General features: G+C 41.5%; 1 protein-coding gene across 2 annotated transcripts in view; it reads right to left on the bottom strand.

Moving 5' to 3' along the window:
- The window catches only part of LOC112267122 (leucine-rich repeat and fibronectin type III domain-containing protein 1), a 132922-nt gene that overhangs the window by 30835 nt on the left and 81179 nt on the right, over window positions 1-20908 (bottom strand). For both annotated transcript variants that reach the window (XM_024445213.2, XM_024445212.2), the window contains exon 3: window positions 6471-6601. The gene's annotated coding sequence lies outside the window, so the exon portion shown is untranslated. The remainder of the gene's footprint in view (window positions 1-6470; window positions 6602-20908) is intronic.

Raw genomic sequence — 20908 nt, 5'->3', positions numbered from 1 at the left:
ACAGGTCAATATTCACAAGGTCACAGGGCCAGACGGATTACCAGGACATGTTCTCCGACCATTCGCTGACCAACTGGCAAGTGTCTTCACTGATATTTTCAACCTGTCTCAGACTGAGTCTGTAATACCAACATGTTTCAAGCAGACCATCATAGTCCCTGTGCCCAATAACACCAAGGTAACGTGCATAAGTGACTACCGACCCATAGCACAGGTCTGTAGTCATGAAGTGCTTTGAAAAGCTGGTCATAGCTCACATCAACACCATTATCCCAGAAACTCTAGTCCCATTCCAATTTTCATAATGCCCCAACAATCTCTATTGCACTCAACACTTCCTTTTCCCACCTGGACAAAAGGAACACCTATGTGAGAATACTATTCATTGACTACAGCTCAGCGTTCAACACCATAGTGCCCTCAAAGCTCATTGCTAAGTTAAGGACCCTGGGACTAAACACCTTCCTTTGCAACTGGATCCTAGACTTCCTGACGGGCCGCCCCTAACTGGTAAGGGTAGGTAACAACACAAAGCTGATCCTCAACACTGGGGCCCCAGGGGTGTGTAGTTAGTCCCTTCCTGTACTCCCTGTTCACCCATGACTGCGTGGCCAAACACGACACCAACACCATCATTAAGTTTGCTGATGACACGACAGTAGTAGGCCTGATCACCGACAATGATGAGATGGCCTATAGGGAGGAGGTCAGAGAACTGGCAGTGTGGTGCCAGGACAACAACCTCTCCCTCAATGTGAACAAGAAAAGTTGATGATCGTGGACTACAGGAAAAGGCGGCCCGAACAGGCCCCCATTAACATCAATGGGGCTGTAGTGGAACGGGTCAAGAGTTTCAAGTTCCTTGGTGTCCACATCACCCACGAACTATCATGGTCCCAACATACCAAGACAGTCGTGAAGAGTGCATGACAAAACCTATTCCCCCTCAGGAGACTTAAAAGATTTGGCATGGGTCCCCAGATCCTCAAAAGGTTCTACGGCTGCAGAGGGTAGTGTAAGGCGCTACAGAGGGTAGTGCGAACGGCCCAGTACATCACTGGGGCCAAGCTTCCTGCCATCCAGGATCTATACAATAAGAGGAAAGCCCATTAAATTGTCAGAGACTCCAGTCACCCAAGTCATAGACTGTTTTCTTTGCTCCCGCGCGGCAACCGGTACCGGAATGCCAAGTCTAGGACCAAAAGGCTCCTCAACAGCTTCTACTCCCAAGCCATAAGACTGCTGAACCTTAATAAAATCGCCCACAGGCAATTTACATTGACCCCCCCCCCTCCCTTTTGTACGCTGCTGCTACTTGCTGTTTGCATAGTTACTTCACCCCCACCTACATGTACAAATTACCTCAAATAACCTGTACGCCCTCACACTTACTCGATACCAGTACCCCCTGTATATAGCCTCGTTATTGTTATTCTTATTTTGTTACTTTTAAAAATATTTTCTTAACTCTTCTTGAACTGCACTGTTGGTTAATTTCATCATAAAGTCTACACTTGTTGTATTCGTCGCATGTGACAGATAAAGTTTGATTTGATTTGACACAATCATGTCTCAGAGCTCTATGGAATTCCTTTGACCTCATGGCTGGGTTTTTGCTCTGACATACACTGTCAACTGTGGGACCTTATATAGACAGGTGTGTGCCTTACCAAATCATGCCCAGTCAATTTAATTTACCACAGGTGGACTCCATTGAAGAAATAGCTCAAGGATGATCAATGGAAACAGGATGCACCTGAGCTCAACTTCAAGTCTCACAGCAAAGGGTCTGAATACTTATGTAAATTAGGTATATGTTGATTATCAATACATTTGCAAAAAAAAAATATATATAATGTTTTTGCTTTGTCATTATGGGGTATTGTGTGTGGATTGATGAGGAATTGTTTTTATTTAATCAATTTTAGAATTTGAGATTTGGCTATTTCAGCCACACCCATTGCTGACAGGTGTATAAAATCGAGCACACAGCTAGCATACACAACATTCTAGACGATTCTGTGCTTCCAACATTGTGGCAACAGTTTGGGGAAGGCCCTTTCCTGTTTCAGCATGACAATGCCCCCGTGCACAAAGCGAGTCCATACAGAAATGGTTTGTCGAGATCGGTGTGGAAGAACTTGATTGGCCTGCACAGAGCCCTGACCTCAACCCCATCAAACACTTTTGGGATGAATTGGAACGCTGACTGCGAGCCAGGCCTAATCGCCCAACATCAGTGCCCGACCTCACTAATGCTCTTGTGACTGAATGGAAGCAAGTACCCGCAGCAATGTTCCAACATCTAGTGGAAATCCTTCCCAGAAGAGTGGAGGCTGTTATAGCAGCAAAGGGGGGACCAACTCCATATGAATGCCAATGATTTTGGAATGAGATGTTCAACAAGCTGGTGTCCACATACACTACATGACCGAAAGTATGTACCATATAGGAGGAAAATAAATACCTGAGGGAGTGACAGGGGCCTTTGGCTCTTCTGCTACAAATAGCATCTCTGGAGGGGGTGCTATCTGAAATTACTTCTCATTTCCTGTCACTGGCTAATTAATAATTTGCAGACATGAAATCAAGATTTAAAGGATTATGGTCCATAAGCTAATATTGGGGCTGATTTAATGGTGTTATTTCAGTTTCGGTCATTTAAGAGTCATAAAGGTGGACTCAGGGACCATGTCTTGGTTATGATGTATGTTCTGAGACAGCTATGCTATGGCATATTAAAGAAATAGTTATGCTTAAGGTCTATTTGAAATGTCTTCTTGGGTCATACGACTGTAATAAGTGCATTTCCTTCAAGCTCGTTTGGTAATACTGGTAAGACAACCACATTTAGATTCAGTGTGACAGAAAATGTTTCTATTGATGCACCTAAAGTTAAAGTTTAAAATAAGTGAAAAACAAGTCAATACAAATGTAAGCCTTTAACCTGAGTTTTGGCCAGAGTAGTTGCTGCAGCTCTGTTTTATGTTCACACGTTCAGACTGCACATTCATTCTTCTACATGGGACAGATTTAGAGACTACTCAGAGGAAAAAAGCCTTGAAAAGTCATCACACAGTCTAATAAACTGTGAATTAAACCCCAGTTTCTTTGTTTTCAAATCTCCCACCCTGTGTTTATGCAATTTACCACCCTGCACCAGGCTTAATCTTTAACAGCAAAGCAACCTGCTCGATGCCATTATTACACTTTAATATAGCCCTGCTCCTGCAACTCATCCAGAAAGCTAAAGCCAGGCGAGCTCATTGTGCTGCCAGGGCCACTTATATCAGGCCTGCTTCATGTGCTCCTCCTCCTCCTTACTCCCACCTACCCATGAGCCAATGCAAATGACAGTAACAGCTTGGACGTGACAGTAATTGCAAGTGGTGCGAGCTCTGCTCCAAGGCCAGGCATGAAGGCAGATGAAGGCCGGGAGGAGTGCTGCCAGGCCTCTTTGAGGACACTGCGTCTCCCGTATGCACAAGTAGACAGTGGAAAGAGAGGAGGCTCACAACCAGTTTCTCATCTGCCTGCAAGTCCCATGGTGCACTCCCACTATGTACTTAACGAAAGGAAAGCAGTAGGCTGGGCTCCTTCTTTCATGGTCTTGTTTACTCCATCACACAGTTGGACACCAATACTGCCTGGATGAGATATTGGCCATGTCATTGATCATAACACCAATACACTGAACAGGCAACATTTAGAAGTAATAGCAGCTTTTGAACAATTAGACTGAGGATAGTGAAATACATTCTACATGCAAAGCTGGCAAACCACAAGTGTCATTAACTTGACTGAGGAACACATAACAAATCTTGTGTTGGGAAAACCACCCACTTTTTCATCTACAGTACATCAACGCAATAAGGCAATGTTTCACCACAGTTCCTTGATAGTAGTGCAACATTACGGTTATATTAGCCAGTTTACCCTTTTATACTACTGAAACAATATCCATTAGATCTAAAAACATTATTCATAACCATTTACATACATATTCATACATGTAGTATTAGGAAACTTTGAAAGGATATTCTACTTTGAAAGGATATTATATTAGTGAGGTTGAATGAGATTACAGAGATATCTATCATAACTGGCTATTACATGTCACCATATCAGGGACTTCAGAAGAGTTTGGAGAACCGTCTCTGTTCCTGTTGGTGTCTGAGGGGAAGAATGAATCACGGACATCTCAGAGGAGTAGAAAGACAGCAACCACATGATAAACAACAAACAGTCACCAATGCATCTGAAAAAGCCCACGAACACCTAAATGAGTCGGTGGTGGATCAGATAAGGCAGCTTCAGTGAGTCCATTACGTTCTGCATGTGTTCACCATGACCAGATATTAATCAGTTGTGACTGAGTAAGAGGAAACAGCAAGAGGTCAAATTTATAATCCACTGAGCTCCCCCTGTGTCACTGTCACACAGCCAATGTGTCTGGTTTGGTGTTATGCTTTTCATGTGATGTGATGTTACCTGAAAGCTCGCCTAAGATAGAGGCATATTCTAACCAATCACTTCACCACTAAGAATATTCCTGAAATTACTCCATTTCATTTGCTATTCCCCAGATTCAGTGTGATACGGCTGGCATATGGTTTTAATTTGGTGGATGATTAGTGGACAGATAACAGGGATTGAGCCCAGCAGAGAGTGGATGTGTCCCAAATGGCAGCATATAGGGCACTGTTAAGTGACTATGGTGCAATTTGAGATAAAAATAGTGTCTTGTCATCATGGCAGACCTGAACCCCCCTGAGTACACCTTGAGCCTCCCCTTTACAGGTTATTACTCAGCCTCGCACAGCCTCGCTCAGCTTCGCACTTCCTCGCTCAGCCTCTCATACTTGGTATTCCAGGAACTAGAGAGGGAAAGGCTCAGATTACTGTGAAGGGGAGAGATCTGACCACACAACATGAGATGGGAGGAAGAAAAGGAGGAGAGGAGAGGAGGAGAGAACTGGGTAATGTAATGTCGCTGAGTCTTACCCTTTCTGCTTCATTTGCATTGGGAGTGTTTTAGGGATGATACCTCAACTTAACCTCTGCCATAATCCTGCTTTGCTCTGATTCTTGATTAAACACTCATATTTACTACCTGCTTACAGAGCACTGACTGTAGGCTTAGCTGTAGGCTTAGATTAATGTGAGTAGAGATGAACTTGGAGTAGTTCTCTACCTGTTATGCATGTTATTATCACCTGCATCATCCCTGACAACTATTAAACTGCAGACAAAAGAACAGCTGCACCAAAGATGTTAAACAAATATGAATGGACCAGAATGGCTTCATACAGACATTAATAAATTACTTTAATTTGACATGAAAGGATATTTCAGTAAAATATACATTCCTTGACAATGCCTAGTTAAAAATGGAAGCATTTCTTATGACACAAACCCAACAGAAAGTCCTATGGTGTAAGGAAATATGCAGAGGCATCCATAAAGCATGGCTATTGCAGACGTTGCTTGTTAGCAGAAGGGGCGGGTGTGTGTGTGTGGCAGGGTGTGCGTATGTGTACAGGGTGGGGTGTGTGCACTAGCTAAACTCAGCTCAGCTCACAAGCTGGCTAATTAGCATTGCCCTCTCATTCCCTTTGAGCAGGGGAGGACAAGTGGGAGACATCATATTTCTTTGTTAGAAGCATTGTGTGTCCCCTCTGACCACAGAAACCACAGGAGTTCTGACCACAGGGGGTCACAGAGTAGACAGTGTAATCCACCATCCCCACCAGCCCCCTGTGGGAATGGCCACCAGCTAGCTCTCCCTTTCCTAACCAACACCCTCAGCTCAGACAACACTACTGGCATCACATGCACCTATTGGATCATCATTTACTTTAAGCAATAGTTACTGTGCAGTGACATTTTCAGGCTACATATCTGGTCCCAACTCCAGTCAGAAGACAGATGTTATAGAGGAAACAGGTGCGTATTGCACAGCTCTTTGAAGCACACTATGATCTCTGGCTGGTTGCACTCTGAAGACACAGCGGAGATGATTCAACTGGATCCTCTGGTGTACTAAGGCTTTAATTAATAGGCTCATATTACATATTATTTAGACAGTCATAATTGCCTTTACATCTCTCCTATATTTGGGGTTTATTAGCAAAAAGAGAGCCCTGGTCTGTTTGGGCTTTGTCAAAGTAGCAGAACAGGCCATTTTAATAATTGGTCATGCAGCGGTGGCTTTGATGGAACAGTTTGTTGTTTTTGTGTGTGTGTTTTTTTTGTAGCTGGAACAGCTGTTTCCCAACTACCAGTTATCTTCATAAGGCTGCCTCTGAAGGCCTGTGATGATGCACTCTCTCCCGAAAGAGAGAGCTCGCTTCCGCAATGTGAAAAGTTGCCCCGGGTAAGGGAAGAACAGACTGAAACTGTTCAAGTCAATTCGCAGTGGCTCGGAAAAGAAGGCGTGGGGAGGGTTGCAAACAGCCTGGGCTACTCACCAGATATTAAGCTCTGGTCTCCATGGCAGAAATCACATGGGTATAGGCATCCCGTCTCTCTTGCAGTCAGTCAGTCACAGCTCTGAGAGTAGAATGACACCCACTGGCATTAGAGAGAAACACCTAGAGGCCTGGGAACATAAGATACCATCTCTGGTTAAAACAGTGTTACATTGTAACTGAGGCTAAACTAAGTTGATGCTCAGAGCCATGGGAACTTTCCCTGGCTGATTGAACACATTGTATGAGGTTGGTCATCTGGCCACTCAATATTATTAGAAAAAAAGACAGAACTCACAAAGATAAGCAGTGAGACATTCATAATTTAATTGGCTGATGTCTACTCCTTTTAAACTTGGCAGCTTTGGTGAGATATGAGCACTGATCTGATTGTAAGGCAATGGAAGAAAGAAACACAAACAGCAGGAAATATATGGGAGAAAAGTGAGTTGGAGACACAATGACTATGGCTGTGTATCCCATCATGAATATTTCATTGCATTATTGTAGCTGATGAAGAACAAAGTGTAAAGAGGCACATTATGAAACATTTATCATGTTTTGACAAGAGCTTTGGAATCTATCTATCCCTGTGCTACAAAACACACCGGATTCTTCTTCTTTCCTGATGAAGTTTTTAAAAGAGAACAGAGGTGATTAACTTTATTGGCTTTATACCCATAAACTGTAGCAAATTTCCCCTTATGATAAATCACCAGACTCCACGAGAACGTACACCTGTGCTAAAGACTAGCTTAGGATACCATTTTATTGCTAGAAACAAATAAAAAAACTTCAGAGGTATTGCAAGGTCGTAAGTCTTCGGTTTTCTCACTTGTCTCTAAAATGTAAACCACCTACTGTACATAACATGTCCCAAGTCCGGCAGCAGAGGAGGTTGCATGCAATGCTACATAGATTACCATATTACTCTCATTCATCTGCACAGAGCCCCTCATGCATGAAAACAGAATTCTCCACTCAGGGTTGCCATCTATTTGTATTTAGAATGGGGTTTGAGGGTTGTCCTCTCAAGCTATAATTTCATCCAATGAAGTATTTATGATGGAAGCTTTTTGTTAGTGTTAAGTTCAGTCCCACCTTCTGTAATCCAATTCCACTTAGAGACTTTGCATCACATAGGAGAGAAGGTTACAAGGAAACAATGGAAGACTGACTGTGGGTGCCCGCAAATGACCTTATGTCATTATTGAGCAAGCAATTAGTACAGTAAACAATTGGAGGGTGACAATTCATAATCATACCCTCATGCATATTATCTATTCTATTATCTGCGTCTGGCAGCCATTGTTTCAAGTCTGGCTTCTAATCTACAGCTTACTTATCCTGTGTAACATTACAGGGGTGTGACAAGTACAGTACTTGACTGGTGCATGAAGTTGACATTTTGTTTTCTAACATGTCCTTGGATTTTCCACAATGGGCTCAACAACAGATTTCCCTGTTTTATCGCTTTCTCTCAGCCACCCCATCACCTGGCTCACACTGATAAGTCCTGTAGGGTCAGGTAAAGACAAGCCCTCCTGTCTGACTTCATCTCCATTCACCCTCTCCTAGTCTCCTTCACTATATCAAAGCCATTCCCCTTTCATCCTTCAGATGTTCACCTTCTTTCCACCTGCAGTTCCCTCCTATGAAGTAGAAAGATAAATAATCCTTCAATGGTGGGCTACGTTTGGCCAATGGACAGATTCTGTCAAGTAATTATCCATCACTGTGCTTCTTCTCCTTTGGACTGAGACAGATGTTAGAAAGGCAGTCCTTTCCCTTTTTACTCCTCATCTGACAACCCTCCTACTAAGAGTGCTGCGGACTTCTCTCACACCGTTACGTTCTGTCCATCAACCACTCTGAACCATGTATACGAGTGTCGTGGAAACAGGGACAGACAGTTCAGATCAGAGTATGAACAGATGAGGAAGCATCACTTCACTGACCACACTCGGTCTCAGGTAACACATCTCGTTATTTGTTATTTTATTACTTTTTGTTTTTTATTTTATTTATTTAGTAAACATTTTCTTAACTCTGTGTCTTGAACTGCATTATAGGTTAATTAAGGGCTCGTAAGTGACTGTCCCGCCCTGACCTGAGATATCTCTGTTTTCTTTATATTTTGGTTAGGTCAGGGTGTGACTAGGGTGGGTAGGTAGCCATTTCCCTTTGGTGTTTGTGGGATCTTGTCTATGTGTAGTTGCTTGTCAGCACTCGTTTGTATAGCTTCACGGTTCGTTTTGTTATTTTGTTAGTTTGTTCAGTGTTCATTCTTTAAAGAAATAAGAATGTACGCTGCGCCTTGGTCCGATCCTTATAACGAACATGACAGTGACCATTACACGGTATAGTCTACACCTGTTGTATTCGGCATATGTGACAAATAACATTTGTTGTGATTTGAGATTTGCACTGTCTATTATCCTGAAACCTTTAAGACAACTTTTAAAACTTTAAAAAAGGCATTAGGCTTACTGTAAAATAATGTCAAATATGCTGTATGTTGATGATTCATTTATTTGCATAAAAATGGGTATGCTTCATCCAAACAAACCCTGCTGAAAGGCATCTATACCTACAATTGGGAAATCTACATATACAATAAAGGCCTATCTTAGTTATTCTGCCTCATAGTAGCTCCTGCTTCCGTTTCTGGCAGAGAGAAAACAGAAAAACTGTTGGGAGGACAGTGGATTTTAATCCACTGGGATATTGTCTCTTCCTAAAGAAGGTAAAACTAAAAGGCCTCAGGTGATAGTCTGTCAGATCCTGCCGATCTCATTTAAGGACAAAAAAAATGCCTTCAAGCCCAAATCAATTATAGATATTTTTACCAAATACATACTGTACATAGCCTACACATTGTAGGGAGCCTATACTCTCCACCTCTCTAAACTACACCATCCAGGTATCGACAGAACAACCCCTTAGCTTGCCATGAGGTAAAATAGGACCCTGGCCTCATAGTCTTTCATGATATGGGAAATCAATTTCTAAATAACCAAGTGAGGCACATTCTGTGTATTCATCACGGAATTGAATTATTCTTCAATTGCATCGGTGGGGTAAAAGGTCTTGTTTAGAATGTCATATTTTAGCAGGTGTTTCCCTCCTCACCTGTCCCTAACTGCCTGAAATGAAGACAAGCAATAAAGCAGCAGCTCCGGCTGTAACAAGCTCCTGAGGGGCGGCAGTGTAGCCTAGTGGTTAGAGCATTGGACTAGTAACCGAAAGGTTGCAAGTTCAAATCCCAGAGCTGACAAGGTACAAAATCTGTCGTTCTTCCCTTGAACAGGCAGTTAACCCACAGGCAGTTAACCCACTGTTCCTAGGCAGTCATTGAAAATAAGAATTTGTTCTTAACTGACTTGCCTAGTAAAATAAAGGTTAAAAAAAATAAAAAAAGACTCTCTCAAAGTCAGGATGACTCAGCACTGGACACAATGAGCCATTTGATCAGGGAACAGTGGGAGTGGTATTAAGGTATAGAGTTGACAGATAGATGTAGCAAAGGTAAGCTTAACCACAATGTAACAATAACACCTTTTTCCAAGGGGCAGCTACTACTTGTTCAGGCTTTAATACTTTACTGTACAGAACTGTGAATTAATGCAGTGGTGTAAAGTACAAATACTTTAAAGTACTACTTAAGTAGTATTCTGGGGTATCTGTACTTTACTATTTATATTTTTAAGAACTTTTACTTCACTATATTCCAAATTAAAATAATGTACTTTTTACTCCATACATTTTCTCTGACACCCAAAAGTACTTATTACATTGTGAATGTTTAGCAGGACAGGAAAACGGCCCAATTCACACACTTATGAAGAGAACATTCTTGGTCATCCCTACCTCCTCTGATCTAGCGGACTCACTAAACACAAATGTGTCATTTGTAAAGTATGTCTGAGTGTGCCTCTGGGTATCCGTAATTTAAAAAATAAAAAATAAAATTGTACTGTCTGGTTTGCTCAGTATAAGGAATTTGAAATTATTTATAGTTTTACTTTTGATACTTACGTATATTTAAGTAATTACATTTACTTTTGATACTTAAGTATATTTAAAACCAAATACTTTTAGACTTTTAATCAAGTAATATTTTACTGGGTGACTTTCACTTGAGTCATTTCCTATTAAGGCAGTGTATCTTTATTTTTTCTCAAGTATGACATACAGTGCATTCGGAAAGTATTCAGACTCCTTCACTTTTTCAAATTTTGTAAAGACTTTACGACCTTATTCTAAAATGTATTAAATCATTTTTTTCACTCATGAATTTACACACAATACCCTGTAATGATAAAGCAAAAACTGCTTTTTAGAAATGTTTGCAAATGTATTAAAAATAAAAAACGGAAATATCACATTTACATAAGTATTCAGACCCTTTAATCAGTACTGTGTTGAAGCACCTTTGTCAAAGATTACAGACTCAAGTCTTCTTAGGTATGACGCTACAGGCTTGTCACACCTGTATTTGTGGAGTTTCTCCCATTTTTCTCTGCAGATCCTCTCAAGCTCTGTCAGGTTGGATGGGTAGCATCCTAGCACAGCAATTTTCAGATTTCTCCAGAGACGTTCGATCGGGTTCAAGTTCTGGGTTCTGGCTGGGCCACTCAAGGACATTCAGAGACTTGTAGTCACTCCTGCGTTGTCTTGGCTGTGTGCTTAGGGTTGGTTTCCTGTTGGAAAGTGAACCTTCGCTCTGGAGGAGGTCTTCATCAAGGGTCTCTCTATACTTAGCTCCATTCATCTGTCCTTGATCCTGACTAGTCTCCCAGTCCCTGCTGCTGAAAAACATCCCCACAGCATGATACTGCAACCTCCATGCTTCACCGTAGGGACGGTGCCAGGTTTCCTCCAGACGTGATATTTGGCATTCAGGCCAAAGAGTTCATTCTTGGTTGCATCAGACCAGAGATTCTTGTTTCTCATGGTCAGAATCTTTAGGTGCCTTTTGGCAAACTCCAAGCAGGCTGTCATGTGCCTTTTAATGAGGAGTGCCACTAACCTTTCCTGGATCTGTGCCGCAACACAATCCTGTCTCGGAGCTCTACAGACAACTCCTTCAACCTCATGGCTTGGTTTTTGTTCTGACATGTACTGTCAACTGTGGAACCTTATGGGTGTGTGCCTTTCCAAATCATGTCCAATCAATTTATTTTACCATAGATGGACTCCCATCACTCCCATCAAGTTGTAGAAACATCTCAAGGATGATCAATGAAAACAGGATGCACCTGAGCTCAATTTCGAGTCTCATAGCAAAGGGTCTGAATACCTATGTAAATAAGGTTTCTTTTTTATATATACATTTGCAAACATTTCTAAAAACCACATTTTCCTTTGTCATTATGGGGTATTGTGTTTAGATTGATGAGAAAAATAAATAATTGTATCCATTTTAGAATAAGGCTGTAACGTAACAATATGTGGAAAAAGTCAAGGGGTCTGAATACTTTCCGAATGCACTGTATGGGTAATTTTCCACCACTGGATTAACGTTGGTACATCGCAGCATCAGAAACACAGGTAGGACATCAATCAAATTAAGTATTCAATGATTTTCTGCAACATAATATGACCTCTATCAAATTTGTATTGCGTCTAACAAATAGGTTGTTAGTAACATTAATGCTCCCAATCTGTCAGGATTTTGAGAAGATGCCACTGAAATAAATCTGTTTAGATACTTGAAATCTGTTTCAAAGTTGGTCCCTCTCATTTGAAGTTAATTACATTATTCCATGGCAGGCACGATCATGTCTTCCTGACGACTTACAAAGTGCTAAGTGTTTGATGTCATAGAGAATGCTTAGTGTAAACTGGAAGACAAACAACCTCCGACCAGTAATGATTACTGAGGCCAAGCAGCCATTTTGGGTAGATGTTGTGCTGATAATCCACTATAGTTCCCCTCTAATGAGTCCCAATAGGTATCTCAGAGGGGCATGGTGGTTGTCAGCCCAATCTTTATTTGAGGTGGGACTAGAATATGTTTTCCCCTGAAATTGCTTGTAGATGCAGTTTGATTGGTTAATAGCTTTTTGTATTAGCTTTGACCAACCTTTGACATTAAAGGTCAAGTTAAAGCTAACGGCCAATGTGCTAGCCAATCAATAGCCATGAATCTGGTGCAGGGCCAGGGTTAAGAGCCCTTTAGAGAGCTCTACATAAAGAAGGAAAGGAATTTTATAAATTGCATCTCAATGACAATTTGGATTCTTAGTTATGGTTATATTGAGTTTAAATCCAAATGGTGCTATACTTGTGTATATGTGTGTGTCAGATTTGGCACACACAGAGAATAATGCCTTCTCTTCTTAATTTGAGTAGGTTTTGCATTTCTGGCCCTGGTGCACTTGGAAGACTCCAGAGAATGATTCAAGCAGGCATCAGCGATAGTTCTGCCAAAATCTTGTATACCTCTGCCAGTAGGGCATAGCTTGCTTCCAACACAAACAGCCCAGCATTGTAACAATCCAAAGCAGCTGTTTAAATCATCTAATGAATTGTTACAGTACATTAACATAATATCAACTAGTTTAGGTGCAATTTAGACATTTTCACCAGTTTATTCTGGGAGATATGAGGGTAAAGGAGGGGGGGGCGGTAATTCTCAATTGAGCATATGAGTTAAAATAAATGGCCTCATAGTTTAGATGTTCTGTTGCAAATATTTAAGAGTGTTCTCTTGATGTCTCTGAGGAGTACTGTTTTGGCCTGTCTACCAAATGACTCTTTCCCCCAGTGTACAGTATGATTATCCCGGGGCAACACGCTGTCCTTCCGTATAAAAATCAAGCTACATTTTCATGTAAGAACAAATTGCTTGAGCGGATTATATTTCACATTTACCTAATTCCCACAAGATGCTTTTGTAATTTTCTACAGATTATGTGTGTAATCTTTTCCACAGGCAGGTCTTTGAATGTTAAACGCGGGCTGTGGTTAGTTCTACCAGTATCACAGTAATACCTGGCATATTGTGATTTGCAGGGAGAAGCTCTTGCCAGATCAATAGGACAAAAAAGCATCTGAGGCATCTTGACATTTCAAACAAAATCGCGGGCCCTTAATTGCGTTTTTCCGGATCATTAGCGGAAAAAAACATTACAGGGGATTGTTAAACCACCAGAGGTACATGTGCTTGTGATTACATGCACAGATGTCAGAGAAAACATGCTCCAAATACATCTGTTATGCTTCTGCAATAGTACCACAAGGTAGGCTACTTAGTTGTTCCCAATAAATACCACTGCACCACCACATGAACCCTAACTAATATAGCTACTTAATTGGTCAAAATTGAGGTTTATTGTCCCCTCTCACAAAGAAATGTAGGGCCTCCTGGTTTGATATTAATATTCACATCACATTCCACCAACTCAGCAGAAATGTGTCAAACACCATAAATGCAAAATAGGTCAGGACGAAGAGTGGTATGAAATTTTATTTATTGTACAATTCTCATTTTCATGGCCCGATGAATGAACGCGTGAGTCAATAAGAAGAATAAGAGGAGATCACCCAGAAAGAGGGAACTTTCGGTCATAAAGAATAGTCTTCTGTGATGTCCTCTGAGGCTGGATTGTTTTCTGAATGTGTGGTCGGTTGCATCAGCATGCTTTCTGATCACAGTAATTGTATCACACTTTCATGTTCAATGCAGATATAATACTGTAAGTTGGGGCAGTTCCTGTACGGTAGGATAAGCTTTTACGACTCCTTTGCTTGGCCCATTGAGCTTTAACTTGAGGACGCAGCTATGCTCTATGATACTTAAGTGATTTTGTGGTTCAGTGACTCCTTATAATCATATGGCGTGGCACTTCTATTTCCAGGAACATTTATTTGTTACGGAGGGCTAATACATGCAACACAATTTAACCTGCATCCATTTATTTTCTAATCATTTCATCAAGTGTAATTTTATACAGTCCCTATAGTATAGCAGCCTATACTTTTAACTCCATCTTGTTTTTGGTCTTACACTCTACAGACTATGTTATACCTGCACTCCATAACATGGGATTTATTTTACACACTGACATAGGAATGGATTTCCTATCAACATTTAAATGAGGGTTTTCTTCATAAAAAGCTGTTGTGCTTTTTATGTTGCAAAACGACATTGCCCCATGTTCACAAATTCATATATGGAGATTACCTGGATTAGTGAGACAACTATTAGCATTGACATAGTGTCGAACATATCCTGTTACATACCATCCTGAAGGGGGGGAAAAAGCTTCAGTTGACACCATCCCTGGTTAATCCCCTGGCAGGGATCAATGAAACAGAATGTTGAGTCCCAGGCAGCTCACAGACGACCAGACTGGTTGAGTGGGAAAGAAATGACTTTCAGTGTCTCTACATAAGGACATGCTATTTAAAGATGTTTCCCTCCACAGTAATCCTTCATAGTACTCCTTTACTGAATGAACACTGTATTCTAACACAGAGCCTCGATCATAGCCCCAGCATTTCCAAATGAATGTGACAACTTCTGTAAACAAGGGCAGAGACTATCGACGAACCCTCCTTGCTAATGAAGCCAGATAAATCTCCCTGCTCTGCTCTCCTAGTCTCTGTGTGTAAACAATGTTAGAGCTGCTCCTGTGCTCTGTCAGACCTGTCACACTGACAGCCTGTGCAACTGCTCAAGACTAAATCATATGCACAACACCAACCAACCTAAGAGAAGCTGGGTGATGCTGCTGGGAAAACACAACAGCTTATCATTTCCTATCCTCATGAAAAGGCAAAAAAAAAGTCTGTTGCTGCTCTAGAATATTCATGGTTTGTGTAATTTGAAGTCCTCCACTTCTATATTTATAGCATTTTTGTCAAAACACATTAGTTTTGTGTCTGTCAAGACAAGAAGAAGGATGAACACAGAGGAGATCAGAGTCTGCTCACTCTGATCTGATAATTAGCAATACACCAAAGCAGGAATAAAGGCAGCTAATCTTAAAAGTAGAAAGTGCTTGTTTTCCTCCCAAACACTAGCTCACAAACTGGCACAAGATCAGGAAGGTTCTTTAGCAGCCGTATTACCTGTCTACAAGTTCGCAATCCAAACTAATATGGTTACTTTTTTTCCCAGCTCACAATTGAATCTCTCTCAGTTAAACTCCTCTAGCATCCCATTTGACAAAGCTAGCTACACAACTTGTGACATAAATATGAGATAAACGTCACATAGAAATTCACCATTACTGTAATTTTTGGCACAACATGGTTTATGTGGCTCATATATAATGCAAGTACCTTCCCCAAAACAAAGAAAAACAAAAACAGATCCCCAGCACCCTCAGCGCTAACCCCCTGCCACTGAGAATTAATAATACAGTTCAAGACGCATTGGAAACTAGAATGAGTCCCCTAAGTGCCCATGTGGTCTAATTTGTCTGAGTAAAATTGAAATCACTGCTTAAATCTTACAGTGAAAAACTAACTTTAAAGATGCTGCAGTTCTCTGAGTTTAATTGGGTAGTAGCTTTCATGCACTTGACAGTCATTTCAAATTCCATTTCACTTCAACTGTCACGTCCTGACCTTAGTTCCTTTTGTATGTTTCTATTTTAGGTTGGTCAGGGCCTGAGTTGGGGTGGGCTTTCAATGTTTTTGTTCTATGTTTGGTTTTTCTATGTGTTTGGCCTGGTATGGTTCCCAATCAGAGGCAGCTGTCAATCGTTGTCTCTGATTGAGAACCATACTTAGGTAGCCTGTTTTCCCACTTGTTTGTGGGTGGTTGTTTTCTGTTTAGTGTATGTCACCTTGCAGAACTGTTTTGTTTCTTCCATTCACTTTGTTATTTTGTTTTGTGTGTTCAGTTAATAAATGAACATGGACACTTACCACGCTGCGCATTGGTCTGATATTCCATACTCGTCTTCAGATGACAAAGAGATCCGTTACATCAACCCCCAACAATATTCCCTAAGATGTTATTGAAACAGAGGTGTAGGTGCCAGAAAAAAGCAATCGCCTACTCAACAATTTTTTTTTTACAATACATTTTGTTTTCTTTCATAGCTCTTTCATAGATTGTATAAAAGGTTGAAAACTTGGGCAGAGTTTAAAGTCTCACTACCACTGTACATGTTCCGTAGATGCAGCTGAGGCTTTCTACAGTACACCATATTATCCATTTTATTTAGGTAACATAGAGTACAAGCCAGCGTCCTGTTTATAAGAAGTCATCCAGTAGTATCATCCCTCCTGATCCTATGCACTCAAGCACACTTATCTGTGAATGCATTATTGATATAGCTGGGAGATAACACTACACTGAGGTCTTACAGATCCATCTCGCTCAGAAAGGAGCATCTCAGTAGGGAACCTCAGTCTAAGTCCTCCATGTACACTTCAACAGCGGTAAACATATGTACCAGAGAGTGTGAGGTGGAACAAGTCACCTCCAGGAGGGTACAGTGGGCCTTTATGAAATGTTAAAGTGGGCCTCAAATATGCTCATTGTTTCTCGTGATTGTATAATACAGGAGGGTAGCTATAGAACATGTATTTTACTCTTTATCAAGCCTTCAGAGATTCCCCCCAACAGTGTTGGAAAAATAAGTGCTTCATCAGAATGAAATGGGTTGTGTCAAGTATCCAGAACAGATGTGGATGTTTTGGGGGTTATAATGTGTTTGCACCAGAGCCTCTGCACTTGATGGAAAGCAAAAGACTTGACAAGCTGTTTCATTCTCGTACTTTATGTGACTTGGCATGCATATTTTCTCTGATTTTAACAACTGTTATCCCTATGTGATTTGGATAGTGAGGAAATATACACTCAGTGGCCAGTTTATTAGGTACTCAATTTATTAGGTACTCATCTAGTACAGGGTCGGAACCCGTTTGCCCCAGAACGGCCTTGGGAAGTGAATTATTTGGGGAGTGGTTTCTACAAGGTGTGGCGTTCAAACTTTGCTCAATTGGTATCAAGGGACATAACATGTGACAGGAAAACATTCCCCACACCATTGTAACGTTCACCCTGTTTCACAGCAATAACATCTTCATAAACACATTCAAACTATAGAAAACTGAAAACAACTAAGTTACAGAGAAACTGAAGCCTTAGAATTTCTTAGTACTCCTTAAGTATGTAAATGGAACAAAACAATCACCCAGAAATATTATAGTGCAAAACTCTAAATTATATTATACAACGTTCAGGCCCAGACAACAAAAACAATGAGTCCATAACTTTTCACAATGAGCCTGTCACACCCTGACCTTAGAGATCCTTTTTATGTCTCTATTTTGGTTTGGTCAGGGCGTGAGTTGGGGTGGGCATTCTATATTTTGTTCTATGTTTTCTATTTCTGTGTGTTAGGCCAGGCGGGTGTGGTTCTCAATCAGACGCAGCTGTCTATCGTTGTCTCTGATTGAGAACCATACTTAGGTAGCCTTTTCCCACCTGTGCTTTGTGGGTAGTTGTTTTCTGTTTTGTGTCTTTCTGCACCAGACAGAACTGTTTCGGTTTCGTTCGTTCTCGTCATTGGTTTTTGTTAATCAGTGTTCAGTTCAAATAATAAAGATGAACACGTACCACGCTGCACCTTGGTCATCCACTCCTTCCAACAGCCGTTACAGAGTCTGTAACTAAAGCACCCAATAATTGTCCGTTCATCCGTTCACCCAAATCCGAAAGAAATCTGATCCATCCATGACACGGTGATAAGAGCCAGAACTCAAAGTCATAACGCCAACAAAAAAACTAACTTCCCACAGCCTTAAAAAAAGTAAAGAAATATTGGCGTGGCAACAAAAACAACACGGAACAAAGATTGAGGTCACCGTGACGTAAGTGATCCTCCTTCGCACCGATGACTTCAATCATTCAACAACTGCCTGTAAAATCCAAGGGGATATCGGGTATACTCCACTGGTTAGAGATGCGCGTCGGAACAGGTACACATAACACGTATTCCAGACACATATCAGCGATCTGAACCAACACTTTAAATAACAATTTCTCTACAAATGATCCTTGCGAACCTAGGTCCCAAACAGACTCCCCAGGATTATCACCGGTTTTCTCCCATACAGCATTGACAGAGCGTTCAATGAAAATAAAAAATAAAAGTTCACAAATAATAGACCTTACATACCCTTAGTGTCAGTTCACTTTTGTCTCCTTTGTAAGTGCCTACAGTGTGTGTAAAATGTGTTACACCCTTATAACCAGCCTGTACCGCTGACACCAGGCCATGGACTCATGTTGCTTACTCCAAATCCTGCCAGGAACCGGATTCGTCCGAGGAGGCGATGGTTTTCCACTCCTCAATTGTCCAGTGTTGTTTTTAATTGATAGGAATGGAACCCGGTTTGGTCATCTGCTGCAATAGCCCATCCGTGACAAGGACCGATGTGTGGTCATCTGCTGCAATAGCCCATCTGTGACATGCATTCTAAGACACTGTTCTCCACACCATTGTTGTACTGCGTCGTTATTTGCCTCTTTGTGGCCAGCCTGTTAGCTTGTACGATTCTTGCCATTCTCCTTTTACCTCATCACCGAGTTGTTTGCCAACAGGACTGCCGCTGACTGGATGCTTTTTATTTGTTGCACCATTCTCGGTAAACCCTAGACACTGTTGTGCATGAAAAGTCCAGGAGGCCTGTATTTTCTGAGGTATTGGAACTGGCGCGCCTGGCAGCGATGATCATACCACTCTCAAAGTCACTTAGGTCACTTGTTTTGCCCATTCTAATGTTCAATCGAACAGTAACTTAATGCCTCGATGCCTGTCTGCCTGCTTTATATAGCAAGCCACGGCCACGTGTTTGTAGGAGCGAACCATTTTCAGGGTGGTGAACCTAATAAACTGGCCACTGAGTCAACAAAACAAAGGAGATGATTGTGGACTTCAGGAAACAGCAGAGGGAGCACCCCCCTATCCACATCGATGGGACAGTAGTGGAGAGGGTGGTAAGTTTTAAGTTCCTCGGCGTACACATCACGGACAAACTGAATTGGTCCACCCACACAGACAGCGTCGTGAAGAAGGCACAGCAGCGCCTCTTCAACCTTAGGAGGCTGAAGAAATTCGGCTTGTCATCAAAAGCACTCACAAACTTCTACAGATGCACAATCGAGAGCATCCTGTCGGGCTGTATCACCGCCTGGTATGGCAACTGCTCCGCCCACAACCGTAATGCTCTCCAGAGGGTAGTGAGGTCTGCACAACGCATCACCGGGGGCAAACTACCTGCCCTCCAGGACACCTACACCACCCGATGTCACAGGAAGGCCATAAAGATCATCAAGGACAACAACCACCCGAGCCACTGCCAGTTTACCCCGCTATCATCCAGAAGGCAAGGTCAGTACAGGTGCATCAAAGTAAGGACAGAGAGACTGAAAAACAGCTTCTATCTCAAGGCCATCAGACTGTTAAACAGCCACCACTAACATTGAGTGGCTGCTGCCAACACACTGACTCAACTCCAGCCACTTTAATAATGGGAATTGATGGAAATATATCACTAGCCACTTTAAACAATGCTACTTAATATAATGTTTACATACCCTACATTACTCATCTCATATGTATATACTGTATTCTATATCATTTTTTATTTTACCTTTATTTAACCTGGCAAGTCAGTTAAGAACAAATTCTTATTTTTAATGACGGCCTAGGAACAGTGGGTTACCTGCCTGTTCAGGGGCAGAACGACAGATTTGTACCTTGTCAGCTCAGGGGTTTGATCTTGCAACCTTCTGGTTACTAGTCCAACGCTCCAACCACTAGGCTACCCTGCATCTTTATGTAATACATGTATCACTAGCCACTTTAAACTATGCCACTTTGTTTATATACCCTACATTACTCATCTCTTATGTATATATATATATGTATATACTGTACTCGATACCATCTACTGCATCTTGCCTATGCCATTCTGTACCATCACTCATTCATTTATCTTTATGTACATATTCTTTGTCCCTTTACACTTGTGTGTATAAGGTAGTAGTTTTGGAATTGTTAGGTTAGATTACTCGTTGGTTACTACTGCATTGTCGGAACTAGAAGCACAAGCATTTCGCTACACTCGCATTAACATCTGCTAACCCTGTGTATGTAACTAATACATTTGATTTGATTTTGATTTGTATTTGTAAAGAGTCTCAATGTACCTGTTCGTGTAGACTGGAATAGCCTGACTTTAACCTTACACTTCACTGGCTTCCTAGAGAGTATGCTACATGGCGTATACGATAGTAAGCTGAGCTTATTCCCCAGAGTTTGCCCCCACTATCGGTACCTCACAAATTTGATTCTTCCTCACAGTCCGACACAAGTACTCCATTCCACTCAGAAGTTGCAGGCAATCTTTACTTTTGAGTGCCACAAAAGTCAACAGATGTCCCATGTTGGACCTTCCTATTA

Source organism: Oncorhynchus tshawytscha, linkage group LG14, assembly GCF_018296145.1.
Source record: "Oncorhynchus tshawytscha isolate Ot180627B linkage group LG14, Otsh_v2.0, whole genome shotgun sequence".
Taxonomy (NCBI): domain Eukaryota; kingdom Metazoa; phylum Chordata; class Actinopteri; order Salmoniformes; family Salmonidae; genus Oncorhynchus; species Oncorhynchus tshawytscha.
Note: the sequence above shows the minus strand (reverse complement) of the source record. Positions and strands in the feature narration are given on the sequence as shown.